Raw genomic sequence first — 20,085 nt, forward strand, 5'->3', positions numbered from 1 at the left:
AACCAGTAATTCATGACATGTATAAATACTTATCGTTAGAGGTTTAGAAAGAGGTTACTTATAAATACCATTGTTTGTCAAACGAACTGTCGATAAAACCTACAAAAAGCTTTGAAACTATTGCAGAAATATATTGGAGAATGCTGTGTGGTTGTCTGGAACTCGCTATAAAATTGTAGTTTACTCTTGTAGTGCGGTGCCAGCCGTCTAATAAAAAAATTCTTAAAAATGCTTAAAGATCGGAACTGTCGACGAAACCTACAAAGAACTTTGTCACTATTGCAGAACTATTAAAAATGCTATGTACTTGTCTGGAACTCGCTATAAAATGGTAGTTTACTCCTGTAGTGCGGTGCCATCGTCAATAAACAAATCGTTTAAAAATGCTAAAACCGGAAATGTCGACGAAACCTGCAAAAAGCTTTGGAACTATTGCAGAACTATTAAAAATGCTATGTACTTGTCTGGAACTCGCTATAAAATGGTAGTTTACTCTTGTAGTGCGGTGCCAGCGTCTACTAAAAATTGTTTTAAAAATACTTAAAGACCGGAACTGTCGACGAAACCTGCAAAAAGCTTTGGAACTATTGCAGAACTATTGAGAAATGCTATGTACTCGTCTGAAACTCGCTATAAATTGTAGTTTACTCTTGTAGTGCGGTGCCAGCCGTCTAATAAAAAATTCTTTAAAAACTTAAAGACCGGAACTGTCGACGAAACCTGCAAAAAGCTTTGGAACTATTGCAGAACTATTAAAATATGCTATGTACTCGTCTGGAACTCGCTATAAAATTGTAGTTTATTTTGTAGTGCGGTGCCAGCCGTCTAATAAAAAAATTCTTAAAAATGCTTAAAGACCGGAACTGTCGACGAAACCTGCAAAAAGCTTTGGAACTATTGCAGAACTATTAAAAAATGCTATGTATTTGTCTGAAACTCGCTATAAAATTGTAGTTTACTTTTGTAGTGCGGTGCCAGCCGTCTAATAAAAAAATTTTTTTTTAATACTTGAAGACCGGAACTGTCGACGAAACCTGCAAAAGCTTTGGAACTATTGCAGAACTATTGAAAAATGTGTGTACTTGTCTGGAACTCGCTATAAAATTGTAGTTTACTCTGTAGTGCGGTGCCAGCCGTCTAATAAAAAATTCTTAAAAATGCTCAAAGACCGGAACTGTCGACGACGAAACCTGCAAAAAGCTTTGAAACTATTGCAGAACTATTAAAATATGCTATGTACTTGTCTGGAACTCGCTATAAAATGGTAGTTTACTCTTGTAGTGCGGTGCCAGCCGTCTACATATAAAAAATTGTTTAAAAATACTTAAAGACCGGAACTGTCGACGAAACCTGCAAAAAGCTTTGGAAACTATTGCAGAACTATTGAAAAATGCTATGTACTCGTCTGAACTCGCTATAAAAGTGTAGTTTACTCTTGTAGTGCGGTGCCAGCGGTCTAATAAAAAATTCTTTAAAAATGCTTAAAGACCGGAACTGTCGACGAAACCTGCAAAAAGCTTTGGAACTATTGCAGAACTATTAAAATATGCTATGTACTTGTCTGGAACTCCCTATAAAATTGTAGTTTTATTTTTGTAGTGCGGTGCCAGCCGTCTAATAAAAAAATTCTTAAAAATGCTCAAAGACCGGACTGTCGACGAAACCTGCAAAAAGCTTTGGACATATTGCAGAACTATTAAAAAATGCTATGTATTTGTCTGAAACTCGCTATAAAATTGTAGTTTACTTGTAGTGCGGTGCCAGCCGTCTAATAAAAAAATTTTTTTATACTTGAAGACAGGAACTGTCGACGAAACCTGCAAAAAGCTTTGGAACTATTGCAGAACTATTGAAAAATGGTATGTACTTGTCTGGAAACTCGCTATAAAATTGTAGTTTACTCTTGTAGTGCGGTGCCAGCCGTCTAATAAAAAATTCTTAAAAATGCTCAAAACCGGAACTGTCGACGAAACCTGCAAAAAGCTTTGAAACTATTGCAGAACTATTAAAATATGCTATGTACTTGTCTGGAACTCGCTATAAAATGGTAGTTTACTCTTGTAGTGCGGTGCCAGCGGTCTAATAAAAAATTGTTTAAAAATACTTAAAGACCAGAACTGTCGACGAAACCTGCAAAAGCTTTGGAACTATTGCAGAACTATTGAGAAATGCTATGTACTTGTTTGAAACTCGCTATAAAAGTGTAGTTTACTCTTGTAGTGCGGTGCCAGCGGTCTAATAAAAAATTCTTTAAAAATGCTTAAAGACCGGAACTGTCGACGAAACCTGCAAAAAGCTTTGGAAACTATTGCAGAACTATTAAATATGCTATGTATTGTCTGAAACTCGCTATAAAATTGTAGTTTACTCTTGTAGTGCGGTGCCAGCCGTCTAATAAAAAAATTTTTTTTAATACTTGAAGACGGAACTGTCGACGAAACCTGCAAAAAGCTTTGGAACTATTGCAGACTATTGAAAAATGGTGTGTACTGTCTGGAACTCGCTATAAAATTGTAGTTACTCTTGTAGTGCGGTGCCAGCCGTCTAATAAAAAAATTCTTAAAATGCTCAAAAACCGGAACTGTCGACGAAACCTGCAAAAGCTTTGAAACTATTGCAGAACTATTGAAAAATGCTATGTACTTGTCTGGAACTCGCTATAAAATGTAGTTTACTCTTGTAGTGCGGTGCCAGCCGTCTAATAAAAAAATTCTTTAAAAATGCTTAAAGACCGGAACTGTCGACAAAACCTACAAAAAACTTTGTCACTATTGCAGAACTATTAAAATATGTACTGTCTGAAACTCGCTATAAAATGGTAGTTTACTCTTGTAGTGCGGTGCCAGCCGTCTAATAAAATAATTGCTTAAAAATGCTTAAAGACCGGGGAACTGTCGACGAAATCTACAAAGCCTGTGACATTATTTGCAGAACTGTTAGAAAATGCCATAAAGTTGGTTGAAACTCGCCAAAAAGTGGTACCTTACTCTTGTAGTGCAATGCCAACAGCCAAATTGAAAACTGTTTAAATATATTTAATGTACAGAACTATTGCTGAAATTTATCAGGAACTCTAGAACTATTACGGGTGCCAGTACTATATTGTTACTCCATCGCTGTTAGAAGGATAGAGAAGAGACGTTGAACCCCACGACAGTAACACACATTTATCAAGTAATTCTTAATTATCTTAATTATCTTTTTGCCAATACATTAAATATAATTATAATTCTTCTTTTTATTTGTATTGATTAAAAAATTATATATTGTTATGTAAAATGTATATTTTTAATTGCAGGTACGCTTAACTGAATACCATATCTAATTGTATATAATTGTATGTGGCGCCATATATAATGCTGTGTTAGTAGTGCATTTTATATATAATTATATATAGCATTATATACAACTATATAGTCATATATAGCCATATATATTAATGTGGCTAATCTGGGTCTATATATAATCAGATATAGCACCATATCTAATTTTATATAATTGTATCTGACGCCAGATATAATGCTATGTGAGCATCCTATATATAATTATATATAGCATTATATATGGCGCCATATACAATTAGATATGCAGACTTGCCCGCTAGTTAGAGCGCGGTCACTCGTAGCGTGGTTAAGGCAAGCAAAAATTAGCTTCTTGTTCCTATCTGATGTGGAAGAGGACTGCCACTATTTTTATGATTTACTCATTAGAAATATCTATATATGGTTATTTATATATAAATATTTATATATCTGTATATGGTTACATACAATCTGATTGTATATAATGTTAATTATATATAATCATATATGATTATATATAATTATATGTGGTTGTATATAATTATATATGGGTATGTGGTTATATATGTTTATATATGGTTACATACAATCGTATGTGATTGTATAATGCCATTTTTTATATGATTGTATATAATGTCATTTGAAGATCTGAAGAAAATAATGTTATTGAACTTTTACGAGAAAGAAATCTTGATATCTCAAAATTGAGTGTACCAATTTATTTGGATTGGTTGCAATTGAAAACTCACATTAATATTATCTCATGAAAAAATAATTTAGATATAATTATATATAATTATTTTTTCTCGGAAAGATTCATATATAGACTCAGTTGTTCTTATTCTTTCATATATGAAACTATATATGACTTTATAGGATTATATATATATCTATATATGATTACTCAACTTCAATAGATACAATCAGATATGACCTGATATTATTATATATAATCATATAAAGCATTTGCATTTCTTCAGATATAAGCCGGCAAGAACAATGGAGTCCATATATAAAAATATATATAAATTATATATAGTGCCCATAAATAATTTATATATAATTATATATGCTGGTATATATAAATCATATATAATTACATATAATTATATATAACGTCATATATAATTATATCTAAATTATGTTTTCCTGAAATAATATTAATGTGAGTTTTCAATTGCAACCAATCCAATTAAATCGGTACACTCAATTTTGAGATATCAAGATTTCTTTCTCGTAAATTCATTATTTACATTATACATAATAATTTTGTTTTAGTAAAATAAAATTGTATGTAGGCACATTGTAAAGCCTCTTGAATGGCAAACTGGATTTACATGTGTGTATATTACATATGAATCTGATCTGAAGAAAATAATGTTATTGAACTTTTACGAGAAAGAAATCTTGATATCTCAAAATTGAATGTACCGATTTAATTGGATTGATTGCAATTAAAAACTCACATTAATATTATCTTATGAAAAAATCATTTAGATATAATTATATATGACGTATTTAAATATATTTGATTGATTTTATTGATCTTTCGACTGATTTGTGAATGTATATGTACTTAACGTTTTTTTTTACTTTTATAAGGTTTTGATAGAATTTATCTTCTTTTTGTAAAAATCAAGTGATAGTGTTTCTTACATAATTTTATTTAAATTGATTTATTTATTATACATTATTCATTTTTTAATTATAAACATATGTAGATGTACATAACATTATTAATATTTATATTGAATATACATGTATACGGCAATCATATTTGTTATTGCACATATGTATAAATTCTAATAACAATATTAGTAAAAACACAATATAAACACAACAAATAACATTAATATAAATAAAATTATATATGTATATACATATATACAGGGTGACAGCTAACTGGCAGCCAATCTGTAATAGATAGATATATATAGATATACTAATAGATAGATGTATAGATATACTAATATAGAAATAAACATAAATATATATATATATATATTTACGTTTATTTGTATATTAATATATCTATTAGTATATTTGTATACATCTATCTATTAGTATATCTATATATATATATACATATATCTATCTATTACAGATTGGCTGCCGGTTAGCTGTCACCCTGTATATATGCATATACATATATAATTTTAATTATATTAATGTTATTTGTTGTGTTTATATTGTGTTTTACTAATATTGTTATTAAAATTTATACATATGTGCATTAACAATATGATTGCCGTATAGTCATGTATATTCAATATAAATATTAATAATGTTACGTACATCTACATATGTTTATAATTAAAAAATGAATAATGTATAATAAATAAATCAATTTAAATAAAATTATGTAAGGAACAAACTATCACTTGATTTTTACAAAAAGAAGATAAATTCTACCAAAATATAACCAAAATATATTTTTACCTTATAAAAGTAAAAAAGAAACGTCAAGTACATACACATTCAAAAATCAGTACAAGATCAATAAAATTAATCAAATATATTTAAAAAACTTCGAAAAATCCTCCAAAGAATAAAAATTTATTCGAAAATTATTTAAGAAATGAAAATGTTTACCAATTATAAATATTGAAACAAAAACTTAACATGTTCGAGTAGCATTAATTATATTCTTGTATACTTATCAATATCAATAACATAATATTTATACCTTTTTTTCTTATCTTATTTTAATCCTGATCCTTATCTTGTTTCCCGTTTCTTTCTCTCTTTCTCTCTTTTTTTCGTACCACACAATTTTTTTTTCTTAATTTTATATTCTCAACTGCGAGGTTATTTAATTCGCCATACAATATTTTAGCAGTAATGCCTGTAATTGTCAACTATATATTTAAACTTATTATAATAAGAACTTAATTAATATACATACATTTACATAACAATATATCAATTTTTTAATCAATACAAATAAAAAATTATAATTATATTTAATGTATTGGCAAAAAAAATAATTAAGATAATTAAGAATTACTTGATAAATACGTGTTTCTGTCGTGGCGTCCAACGTCTCTTCCTTACCCTTCTAACAGCGATGGTGATACAAAAATGGTTATATCATAATATTATTATATTAAATTAAATATGTCATAATATATTGTATTAAATTTCAACTTACTTTGTTAAGCATCAGTTAAACGTATCTGCAATTCAAAACAAATACTCTCTGCTATTTTGTAATCTTCCAGTCTAAGTAATTTTTTCCCGGTATTTTTCTTGCTTCTTTTTGTGTCTTTCCGTCTCTCAAATCAAACTGTCAAAAACTGTCAACTATAAACTGTCAAACTTCACACACGAACGAAGCGAGTCAAGCGCGAGACAGCCAATCGCGATCGGAATAAAGAGGCAACAATGCAATCGCGATTAGCAGGCAACTTTAGGGTTACATGGCTATTTTATAAGAGGACTAGAACATGCACGCGCTTCGCGCGCGCCAACTGTTATTTTTTTATTTGTTATTACACCCTGCATAAAATTACTATTGCATATAACATATATACAACTCGTTTATTTCTTAAACATTTCGGCCTTTGAAAAAAGGTTACATAGCTTAATTACATAATAACATAGGACTCTTAATGACTATTTACGCTTTTCTTTGTCATTTCTCGTCTTTAATACATTTTTCATCCATTTTGTACCTATATCTACCTCTGATAACATTTTCCTAACAGAGAAATTTTTGTCTTCGCAATTCTGTAAATTCTTCTAATATTGGTTCTAAAGTCTCTACTTTTAAATTGTATAGCCTACACTTTTTCCTTTTTCCAATATCTATTCCCTAATGCCTCGTTTCCGCACTTAAATCTCGCTATCATAGACTAACTCCCTACTCTTATTTTACCCCACTAAAATATACAAAAGCTTCTCATCTATTTTTATTTCTTTGTACACTCTATTATATTTTGCCCATATTATTTTTTCATATCTTCCTTGTTTTTGTTCGTCTCTGTTTATCTTTCTAACCCTTCCAGTGAGAAATAACCATCAAATCGACATCAATTTGATTTGATCAATGCAATTTATATCAATTCTCCCTTAATTTGATATCAATTTGATGGGTTATTTTTCTAACTAAGTTATGTATATACATAAAGTTTTTTCATAGAATTCCTGATAAGTTTCAGAAATAGTTCCGTTGATTTATTTAAAAAAAATTGATATTTGAAAATATGAGGTGCTATTTTCCCCTGGCACCTCATTAATAAAAATTGAACGTTTTAACAGCAGTTATACTTGCACCCGTAATAGTTCTAGAGTTTTTGATAGATTTTAACAATAGTTCTGTATTCTACATTAAATATATTTAAACAATTTTTTAATTATACGGCTGGCACCGCACTAAAAAGTAAACTACCATTTTATAGCGAGTTCCAGACGATTACATAGCATTTTTCAATAGTTCAGCAATAGTTCCAAAGCTTTTTGCAGGTTTCGTCGACAATTCCGGTCTTTAAGCATGTTTAAACAATTTTTTTATTAGACGGTTGGCACCGCACTACAAGAGTAAACTACTATTTTATAGCAAATTCCAGACGAGTACATAGCATTTTTCAATAGTTCTGCAATAGTTCTAAAGCTTTTTGTAGATTTTGTCGACAGTTCCGGTCTTTAAACATTTTTAAACAATTTTTTATTTGATCCTGTCTCGCACTATCAGATATGAATACTACGCTATGGTATTTAAACTTCAGCCAATTTTATGGTATCTGATAGGTATGTGTTAATAATGTAATTGACATTTTTTAAATTTTAGAGTTGGGTTAGTTAATCTAATTTTTAACTAAGTTAATGAAATTTAATTGATTATGAAATGAATTCTATTATGTTAAAAGTTACGTAAATAAATACTAATTCTATTAAATTTACGTTAAGATTAATTTGTTTCTAGTTTAAGTAAAAGTTAATTTTGAGAAACTTTTTTATATTAAATTAAAAAGTCATATGATTTGTTTAAGTTAAATTACCAACATAATTACAATATTATTTGTGAAATATATTTAATTTTAATATAATATTTTATTTGTAAATCAACTTACAATGTCGCTCTATTGTTAACCAGTAATTCATGACATGTATAAATACTTATCCTTAGAGGTTTAGAAAGAGGTTACTTATAAATACCATTGTTTGTCAAACGAACTGTCGATAAAACCTACAAAAAGCTTTGAAACTATTGCAGAAATATATTGGAGAATGCTGTGTGGTTGTCTGGAACTCGCTATAAAATTGTAGTTTACTCTTGTAGTGCGGTGCCAGCCGTCTAATAAACAAATCGCCTAAAAATGCTAAAAACCGGAACTGTCGACAAAACCTGCATAAAGATTTGGAACTATTGCAAAACTATTAAAAAATGCTATGTACTCGTCTGGAACTTGCTATAAAATGGTAGTTTACTCTTGTAGTGGAGTGCCAGCAGTCTAATAAAAAAAATTGTTTAAAAATACTTAAAGATCGAAAATGTCGACGAAACCTATAAAAAGCTTTGTCACTATTGCAGAACTATTGAAAAATGTTATGTACTCGTCTGGAACTCACTATAAAATGGTAGTTTACTCCTGTAGTGCGGTGCCAGCCGTCTAATAAACAAATTACCTAAAAATGCTTAAAGACCGGAACTGTCGACGAAACCTGCAAAAAGCTTTGGAACTATTGCAGAACTATTGAGAAATGCTATGTACTCGTCTGAAACTCGCTATAAAATTGTAGTTTACTTTTGTAGTGCGGTGCCAGCCGTCTAATAAAAAAATTTTTTTTAAATACTTAAAGACCGGAACTGTCGACGAAACCTGCAAAAAGCTTTGGAACTATTGCAGAACTATTGAGAAATGCTAAGTACTCGTCTGAAACTCGCTATAAAATGGTAGGTTACTCTTGTAGTGCGGTGCCAGCCGTCTAATAAAAAAATTTTTTTTAAATGCTTAAAGACTGAAACTGTCGACGAAACCTACAAAAAACTTTAACACTATTGCAGAACTATTAAAATATGCTATGTACTCTTCTGGAATTCGCTATAAAATAGTAGTTTACTCTTGTAGTACGGTGCCAGCCGTCTAATAAAGAAATTGCTTAAAAATGCTTAAAGACCGGAACTGTCGACGAAACCTGCAAAAAGCTTTGGAACTATTGCAGAACTATTAAAATATGCTATGTACTCGTCTGGAACTCGCTATAAAATGGTAGTTTACTCTTGTAGTGCGGTGCCAGCCGTCTAATAAAGAAATTGCTTAAAAATGCTTAAAGACCGGAACTGTCGACGAAACCTGCAAAAAGCTTTGAAACTATTGCAGAACTATTGAAAAATGCTATGTACTTGTCTGGAACTCGCTATAAAATTGTAGTTTACTCTTGTAGTGCGGTGCCAGCCGTCTAATAAAAAAATTCTTTAAAAATGCTTAAAGACCGAAACTGTCGACGAAACCTACAAAAAACTTTGTCACTATTGCAGAACTATTAAAATATGTACTTGTCTGGAACTCGCTATAAAATTGTAATTTATTCTTGTAGTGCGGTGCCAGCCGTCTAATTAAAAAATTCTTAAAAATGCTCAAAGACCGGAACTGTCGACGAAACCTACAGAAAGCTTTGTCACTATTGCAGAACTATTAAAATATGTTATGTATTCGTCTGGATCTCGCTATAAAATGGTAATTTACTCTTGTAGTGCGGTGTTAGCCGTCTAATAAAAAAATTGTTTAAAAATGCTTAAAAACCGGAACTGTCGACGAAATCTGCAAAAAGCTTTGGACCTATTGCAGAACTATTAAAACATGCTATGTACTCTTCTGAAATTCGCTATAAAATGGTAGTTTACTCTTGTAGTGCGGTGCCAGCGGTCTACTAAAAAATTGTTTTAAAATACTTAAAGACCGGAAGTGTCGACAAAACCTGCAAAAAGCTTTGAAACTATTGCAGAACTATTAAAATATGTTATGTACTCGTCTGGCACTCGCTATAAAATGGTAGTTTACTCTTGTAGTGCGGTGCCAGCCGTCTAATAAAAAAATTGCTTAAAAATGCTTAAAGACCGGAACTGTCGACGAAATCTACAAAAGCTTTGACATTATTGCAGAACTTTTAGAAAATGTCATAAAGTTGACTGAAACTCGCCAAACAGTGGTACTTTACTCTTGTGGTGCAATGCCAACAGCCAAATTAAAAAACTGTTTAAATATATTTAATGTACAGAACTATTGCTAAAATCTATCAGGAACTTTAGAACTATTACGGGTGCAAGTAGAACTGCTGTTAAAATGTTCAATTTTCATTAATGAGGTGCCACTGAAAGTTAGCACCTCATTTTTTTAAATATTTTATGTATTCGTATGGAACTCGCTATAAAATGGTAATTTACTCTTGTAGTGCGGTGCCAGCCGTCTAATAAAAAAATTGCTTAAAAATGCTTAAAAACCTGATATGTCGACGAAACTTGCAAATAGCTTCGGAATTATTACAGAATTATTGAAAAATGCTATGTACTCGTCTGGAACTCGCTATAAAATGGTAGTTTACTCTTGTAGTGCGGTGCCAGCCGTCTAATAAAAAAATTGCTTAAAAATGCTTAAAAACCTGATATGTCGACGAAACTTGCAAATAGCTTCGGAACTATTACAGAATTATTGAAAAATGCTATGTACTCGTCTGGAACTCGCTATAAAATGGTAGTTTACTCTTGTAGTGCGGTGCCAGCCGTCTAATAAAAAAATTGTTTAAAAATGCTTAAAGACCGGAACTGTCGACGAAACATATAAAAAGCTTTGAAACTATTGCGGAACTGTTAGAAAATGCCATAAAGTTAGTTGAAACTCGCCAAAAAGTGGTACCTTACTCTTGTAGTGCAATGCCAACAGCCAAATTAAAAAACTGTTTAAATATATTTAATGTACAGAACTATTGCTGAAATCTATCAGGAACTCTAGAACTATTACGGGTGCCAGTACTATATTGTTACTCCATCGCTGTTAGAAGGATAGAGAAGAGACGTTGAACCCCACGACAGTAACACATATTTATCAAGTAATTTTTAATTATCTTAATTATCTTTTTTGCCAATACATTAAATATAATTATAATTCTTTTTTTTATTTGTATTAATTAAAAAATTAATATATTGTTATTTAAAATGTATATTTTTAATTGCAGGTATGTTTAACTGAATACCATATCTAATTGTATATAATTGTATGTGGCGCCATATATAATGCTGTGTTAGTAGTGCATTTTGTATATAATTATATATAGCATTATATACAACTATATAGTCATATATAGCCATATATATTAATGTGGCTAATCTGGGTCCATATATAATCAGATATAGCACCATATCTAATTTTATATAATTGTATGTGACGCCAGATATAATGCTATGTGAGCATCCTATATATAATTATATATAGCATTATATATGGCGCCATATACAATTAGATATGCAGACTTGCCCGCTAGTTAGAGCGCGGCGCCGTCGATAGGCGGCGTACTCTCTCAGGAGCAAAGTGCAGTCGATCGGCTACATAAAGATCACTCGTAGCGTGGTTAAGGCAAGCAAAAATTAGCTTCTTGTTCCTGTCTGATGTGGAAGAGGACTGCCACTATTTTTATGATTTACTCATTAGAAATATCTATATATGGTTATTTATATATAAATATTTATATATCTGTATATGGTTACATACAATCTGATTGTATATAATGTTAATTATATATAATCATATATGATTATATATAATTATATGTGGTTGTATATAATTATATATGGCTATGTGGTTATATATGTTTATATATAGTTACATACAATCGTATACGATTGTATAATGCCATTTTTTTATATGATTGTATATAATGTCATTTGAAGATTTGAAGAAAATAATGTTATTGAACTTTTACGAGAAAGAAATCTTGATATCTCAAAATTGAGTGTACCAATTTATTTGGATTGGTTGCAATTGAAAACTCACATTAATATTATCTCATGAAAAAATAATTTAGATATAATTATATATAATTATTTTTTCTCGGAAAGATGCATATATAGACTCAGTTGTTCTTATTCTTTCATATATGAAACTATATATGACTTTATAGGATTATATATATATATCTATATATGATTACTCAACTTCAATAGGTACAATCAGATATGACCTGATATTATTATATATAATCATATAAAGCATTTGCATTTCTTCAGATATAAGCCGGCAAGAACAATGGAGTCCATATATAAAAATATATATAAATATATATAAATTATATATAAATTATATATAGTGCCCATAAATAATTTATATATAATTATATATGCTGGTATATATAAATCATATATAATTACATATAATTATATATAACGTCATATATAATTATATCTAAATTATGTTTTCCTGAAATAATATTAATGTGAGTTTTCAATTGCAACCAATCCAATTAAATCGGTACACTCAATTTTGAGATATCAAGATTTCTTTCTCGTAAATTCATTATTTACATTATACATAATAATTTTGTTTTAGTAAAATGAAATTGTATGTAGGCACATTGTAAAGCCTCTTGAATGGCAAACTGGATTTACATGTGTGTATATTACATATGAATCTGATCTGAAGAAAATAATGTTATTGAACTTTTACGAGAAAGAAATCTTGATATCTCAAAATTGAATGTACCGATTTAATTTGATTGATTGCAATTAAAAACTCACATTAATATTATCTTATGAAGAAATAATTTAGATATAATTATATATGACGTATTTAAATATATTTGATTGATTTTATTGATCTTTCGACTGATTTGTGAATGTATATGTACTTAACGTTTTTTTTTTACTTTTATAAGGTTTTGATAGAATTTATCTTCTTTTTGTAAAAATCAAGTGATAGTGTTTCTTACATAATTTATTTAAATTGATTTATTTATTATACATTATTCATTTTTTAATTATAAACATATGTAGATGTACATAACATTATTAATATTTATATTGAATATACATGTATACGGCAATCATATTTGTTAATGCACATATGTTTAAATTCTAATAACAATATTAGTAAAAACACAATATAAACACAACAAATAACATTAATATAAATAAAATTATATATGTATATACATATATACAGGGTGACAGCTAACTGGCAGCCAATCTGTAATAGATAGATATATATAGATATACTAATAGATAGATGTATAGATATACTAATATAGAAATAAACATAAATATATATATATATATTTACGTTTATTTGTATATTAATATATCTATTAGTATATTTGTATACATCTATCTATTAGTATATCTATATATATATATATACATATATCTATCTATTACAGATTGGCTGCCGGTTAGCTGTCACCCTGTATATATGCATATACATATATAATTTTAATTATATTAATGTTATTTGTTGTGTTTATATTGTGTTTTACTAATATTGTTATTAAAATTTATACATATGTGCATTAACAAATATGATTGCCGTATAGTCATGTATATTCAATATAAATATTAATAATGTTACGTACATCTACATATGTTTATAATTAAAAAATGAATAATGTATAATAAATAAATCAATTTAAATAAAATTATGTAAGGAACAAACTATCACTTGATTTTTACAAAAAGAAGATAAATTCTACCAAAATATAACCAAAATATATTTTTACCTTATAAAAGTAAAAAAGAAACGTCAAGTACATACACATTCAAAAATCAGTACAAGATCAATAAAATTAATCAAATATATTTAAAAAACTTCGAAAAATCCTCCAAAGAATAAAAATTTATTCAAAAATTATTTAAGAAATGAAAATGTTTACCAATTATAAATATTGAAACAAAAACTTAACATGTTCGAGTAGCATTAATTATATACTTGTATACTTATCAATATCAATAACATAATATTTATACCTTCTTTTTTCTTATCTTATTTTAATCCTGATCCTTATCTTGTTTCCCGTTTCTTTCTCTCTTTCTCTCTTTTTTTCGTACCACACAATTTTTTTTTCTTAATTTTATATTCTCAACTGCGAGGTTATTTAATTCGCCATACAATATTTTTAGCAGTAATGCCTGTAATTGTCAACTATATATTTAAACTTATTATAATAAGAACTTAATTAATATACATACATTTACATAACAATATATCAATTTTTTAATCAATACAAATAAAAAAATTATAATTATATTTAATGTATTGGCAAAAAAAATAATTAAGATAATTAAGAATTACTTGATAAATACGTGTTTCTGTCGTGGCGTCCAACGTCTCTTCCTTACCCTTCTAACAGCGATGGTGATACAAAAATGGTTATATCATAATATTATTATATTAAATTAAATATGTCATAATATATTGTATTAAATTTCAACTTACTTTGTTAAGCATCAGTTAAACGTATCTGCAATTCAAAACAAATACTCTCTGCTATTTTATAATCTTCCAGTCTAAGTAATTTTTTCCCGGTATTTTTCTTGCTTCTTTTTGTGTCTTTCCGTCTCTCGTTAAACAGTCAAACTGTCAAAAACTGTCAACTATAAACTGTCAAACTTCACACACGAACGAAGCGAGTCAAGCGCGAGACAGCCAATCGCGATCGGAATAAAGAGGCAACAATGCAATCGCGATTAGCAGGCAACTTTAGGGTTACATGGCTATTTTATAAGAGGATAGGATAGGAAACTTCAAATTTCATAAAAAGCAAAGTAACTTATACATTTATCAATAAATTAAAATTAATATATTGGTTTGTTAATAGAAAAGTAATCAAATGACGCAAATAAAAAATTAGCATTTAAAATTAAAAAAAAATCAACAACTAAATATTTAAAAAAACAATAATTGTAACTTGTTGGAAAAACGTTACTTATACAAAAAAGTGTCATAATAAGAAATAAAATTTATACTAAACCGTTTGAATTTTAAACTTATAATCTAGTTTTTAAAAATACACTAAAATTGAAAGTATAATATAGAAAGAATGTGAATATTGTACATATTTAATATTAAAAAAAAAAAATTCTTTCAATTTAGAACATCAAGAATGTTTTATTGAAAAGTTGCTAATTTTGAAAAGCATCACTTTTCTCTCATATCAACGATATGTACACAGATTTGTAGCAAAGAAGGGATTAAAGCCATTAACGTCACTAGTGACGGCGCGATGTGACATCCTGGGGCGATTACGCATATTCCGTGGCCGTTGTGCAAATCGCGGATGTCGAAAAGCGGATGTCGAACGTCGCCTTGTACGTCGTGCGTTATAATAACACGAAGATATCGCGGTGTTCTCGAGTAATGTAACAGAGATAACATCCCTGAAGGCACGTTCGCTTTATCCACCGCGGAATACGCATCGCTTTGTGTGTCGCGCACCGGCCCCATCGTCGGCTAGTCGCGGGTGCGGAACAATATGTACAATGGCAACATTGTTGAAAGTTAACCGCGCGATAGCAAATGAATCCCACTACGCGCATCGGGAATCCCTCCGAGAGGATCCCTGCCAGATAGACGCAGATAGGCAGATAAATAGGGGGATGAAGCGAGAACGAGGACGGAATTGATTTAAATTTCGACCGCAAAAGTGGTTGGAGACAGGGACGAACTGCGGGAGTGAAATAGCGCGATTTAATTGCGTTTGCGAACTATTTTCAACCCTCTCCCACCCAACCCCCACCGCCATCAGTTATCCCTTTCGAACCTGAGCTCGAGGATTCTCAACGGTCGCGGTGTGACGGGTGGCTATTTTTTCTCCCCGCGACGAATGGCAATTTCAACAAATTGAAAATGGTACATGTCACTTATGAGACGATATATATAAACCGCGCCTAGAATCCTCGCCGAAATTGAAGTTTGACCGGTAATCGATAGATCCCAAAATAGGGCGCGCGGTAATCAAATAGTGTATTTAAAGCTATCGAATCGAAAAGAGGAGACACATTTAAGAGATTTTAATAATATTTATTAACTCAATCTTAGAAGCTTTAAAATTTAAAAAAAAAAAATAATTCTTTTGTTTAAGATACGATGTAATAATAATAATAATAATAATATTCTGATTACTAAAGAACTTATAAATAGCGAAATTTAATAACGTTGAATATTTTATAGATATATTACAAGTATTATATAAATATATTATAAAATTATATATGAATAAATTATAAATTAACAATATTTAAGCTTATAAATTATTAACATTTTATTCTGAACATATTTTGCACGTTCTATATTACATTCTGTGTTTAAACTTATACAATTTTAAGTATTTGTATAAAATGTGTGTGTGTGTATATATATATATGCATCGTATTTTTATCTCAGAACCATTTTTTGTCATACTCAAAATATATTTAATAATAAAAATATATTATAAAATATTTTATAAAAAGTATATAATGTAAACATGCTACAAAAAATGAACTACAAATGAACGATAAATATAACGCTGTTGCCTTTATAGAGATCGAAAAAACGTACAATGAAATATGCAGGAGCATTAAAACGGGATTTGATGTGTCACGGCATTGAGTTATGGTTGCGGGTAAAGAGTAAAAACACTGATATGGAGGGGATATTTGAAGAAATATCGTACGCCACGGGATGTACGAGCCGCGGAGATAGCGCGAATCGATCGGCCACTTCATTAATGGATAAAGTGTTATGGCGGGTAATCCCCTTGCCGTGTATCCGCAGTAGGAACGCGAGCCAAAAACCTTCCGTGTGATAATTATGTAATATCGCGCGGTTGTGCGAGCTGTGCGCCCGCATTGCGCACGTAACGAGGCGGAGCTCGTAACACTTTGCAATTGCAAGTTACACGGATCACTTTGGCATTACTGCAGATAGCCTCTCATTACAGACAACGCGGACTATCAGCTTTAAGAGCGTACGGTACAATTTCTTTCTAAGCTTCGGTACCGCGGCTAAACCGTAGGAGAATATTATGATTTCAAGAAGCTACGATATTATTTTTGTAAATTACAAAGAAAAGGTTTAACAGAATCTTTCTGTTTGTCTAAATGATAGTAATGCACAAAATTGTTAAAATTAAATATTGTTCGACGCAATGGACAAAGTAAAATAAATTTACCATGCTGCCTCCATTTTATTATATACATTTTAATAGAACTTTTATTATCATAAATATGTAATAATAAAATATTGTGTAATATAAAAAATGATATAAATGATAAATAATATGATTAAATAATTCTATATTTTTATCAATAGGTTTAAATAGCGGACTTTTTGCTTTACTTATTTCTATCTAGCTGTTTACATCATTCAAAATTTTCTATCACAAACGATAATAAATTTCCACGGTATTTTTAAAATTGGTGACTAATTTTACATGGCTTAATTATAGATATATATTTTCAAAATGATGGTTATAAATCAGTACACTAATAGATGCGCTTTGGAAAATTATTAAATACATTTTTAATAAATTTCAAATTGGTCGTGTGCAAAGTAATAAATGATATAAATTAACCAGGGAAATGAGCGTAATCAAGTGTATTAAGATAAAATCAATAAAATTCGTAAAATTTATTAATTCAGATGTAAATTAAGATTTCAAATTTTTATATTTTAATCTATTTATATTTTTATACTTTTTCTAACATTAATAAAAGAACAAAAATTAAGTTAAGTAATTTTTAAGTCAATAAAAGAATTATGTTTAAATTTCAAGTAATAGAACAATCTGTGAACTTTCTAAATTATAACTATATTTTCAAAGAGTTCTAAACGAATTTCTTTCATAGATATGACCATTCATGCCAACATTTTTTTGAATGTATATAAAAGCATTGATAGTATTGCTTTTAATACTAAAAAATAAGTAATTAATTATTGACCAGTTTTATATTGTCAATATTAAATTTTTGTAAGAAAAGCTGACTTCAGGATCAAAAATCGAATATTTACAATTAAAGTTTTTTGTCGTTTAGCAATAAAAATAATGAATTTAAGAACCCCGACACTTTAAATTTCTTTTAATTGATACGATTTGCAGAGCCAAAACCTTAAGTAATACAAATAAAATATACTGACACTATGCATTGTCGCTACGTCAGAAACAGCATTTTGAGAAGAAGCTCGCACGTCATCGTAGCTTAAGTTCTAAGAATAAATGAGCGCGTATAAAATATGGAAGTTGCAGCAAATATGTGAGGACTTGATCGTCGCGGGACGGTAGTACATTTATCTGATAAAGAGGATCATCAGTCATCGCGCGGTTGCATAAATCATCGGAAAGTTGGCGGCGGAGCGATTTGTAATGTCTAGAGCGGGATATCCTGTATTTTACGCCCATGCTGTATTATTTCTGAGGGAGAAGAGGGCACGGACATTCCGGGAAACGGTGCTTCATCACGTGAACGATAATTACCTGATATCAATCTAGAGCGGAGCCATTAAGTGCCTAGCGCTATCGAAAAGCCGAACGCGCGTATTATTGTCCGGTTGCGATTTTTTCGCGATAATAACAAATATCTAGCTAGCAGTTATCGTGACTGCCATCCGTTTCCCGGAACATCATTTGCTTCAAACGAAACATTTGTTTCAAGCGACGCTCTTGCTCGTCCAATTGCAATTTGAGCAAGCGCTGCTTCAATCTCGCGTGACGCAATAAAAAGCTTGAGAATATATTAATCTTACAATCTCGTGTGTTGCACGTAATAAAACAAGATAAGGTAAAAATACATATGAAAGGTGATTTTTAAGTCTCTAAGGTCGCAAGCATATTTTCTCTCAGAGTCTGCAATATTCCTCGGTCCAGAAAAAAGTACTTACATGTGTAATAGACAAAAACATAAAAAAAATATATTAAAAAATAAAAAATACGCATTCTAGACAAAATTAATAAAATTAATTTGTTCCTTCTCGGTAATAGCCAAAAATAAATAAGAAAGAAAAATAAAATAACTTCATTAAAAATAGCAAATTATATGTTGTAAATACTTATATTATTATGATCATTTATAATTCTATAACAACGTGATCCGCAAGCACAATTTCGATGTTATCACGGAAGAAGATAGATGTTTTCCATCTTGCTTAGACCACACTTTGGAGGAATTTCCGCGCTCTCAATCGTCGTAACAAGAAAATGATACTGTTCATCTTTTCTGGGTGCACAAACTTGCGTATCCTTCAAATCACTCCCGAACGTATATGAATCGCAGTGTACAACTATTGCTCCTGCTAGTTAAAATTAACTCGTTTAAAATTAATCATGTTATTAATTTTTTTTAACTTTATTATTTAACTTCTAACTTTTAACTAGATGCTATCCAGCTATGCAAAGAACATAAGCTCGATATTGTCACTCTCATACAATTTCGCACACAATATTGAATATTTATATAAAAAATCAATGTTGAGATGCTCTCTTTATTATCAAATCTATTTCTACTTTTATTTTTAATTTCTTTTTAATATGTCGTGTTAATTGTGTCATTAATTTTATTTTATAAAAGAGAGCTCTTGAATTAAAGGGATCAATATGTCTCTAAATCGTTCTAGTGTAACTCTGTCACGCGCGAATTTCTGCCACTTCATCCGCAATTGATCGCCATACGCGGGAACGAAAAGAGAAAATAACGATGACGCACGAGTTCGTCCTCCCTTCTTCATTCTTCTCATTTCCCGTATGGCATGCCACGAGATATCGAGCCGAATCACGAGTAGTAACCATTCAAGAAGGTAAGCTTTATATACGATCAGACGCGGTA

The sequence above is a fragment of the Monomorium pharaonis genome, chromosome 2 (genome assembly GCF_013373865.1).
Source record: "Monomorium pharaonis isolate MP-MQ-018 chromosome 2, ASM1337386v2, whole genome shotgun sequence".
Lineage (NCBI taxonomy): Eukaryota > Metazoa > Arthropoda > Insecta > Hymenoptera > Formicidae > Monomorium > Monomorium pharaonis.